Here is a 675-nt window from a genome sequence, read left to right on the forward strand (position 1 = left end):
ATCAAAAAGGCAGATGCACCCGTATGTTCATTGCAGCACTATTCACAATAGCAAAGACATGGAATCAACCTAGGTACCCATCAACAGTGGATACTTGGCAGGCTGAGGCAGGAGAATGGCGTGAAACCAGGAGGCGGAGCTTGCAGTGAGCCAAGATCGTGCCGCTGCACTCCAGCCTGGGCGACAGAGCGAGACTGTCTCAAAAAAGAAAACGTGGTATCTATACACCATGGAACACTATGCAGCCGTAAAAAAGAACAAAATCCTGTCCTTTGCAGCAACATAGATACAGCTGGAAGCCCATTATCCTAAGTGAACTAACGCAGAAACAGAAAACCAAATACTGTATGTTCTTGTAAGTGGGAGCTAAACATTGGATACACATGGACACAAAGATGGGAACAACAGATTCTGGGGAATGCAAGAGTCGAGAGGCAGTTGGGGGAAAGAGTTAAAAAACTACCTGTTATGTACTTTGCTCACTACCCAGGTGACAGATTCATTTGTAAAACAAACCTCAGCATCATGCAATATAGACAGGGTTTCACCATCTTGGCCAACTGGCCAAGCTGGTCTCGAACTCCTGACCTCAGGCAGTCCCCTGGCCTCGGCCTCCCAAAGTGTTGGGATTACAGGCATGAGCCACTGCGCCTGGCCTCGGTTTTTTTTTTTTTT

This window comes from Mandrillus leucophaeus, unplaced genomic scaffold, assembly GCF_000951045.1.
Source record: "Mandrillus leucophaeus isolate KB7577 unplaced genomic scaffold, Mleu.le_1.0 Scaffold426, whole genome shotgun sequence".
In the NCBI taxonomy this organism is placed as follows: domain Eukaryota; kingdom Metazoa; phylum Chordata; class Mammalia; order Primates; family Cercopithecidae; genus Mandrillus; species Mandrillus leucophaeus.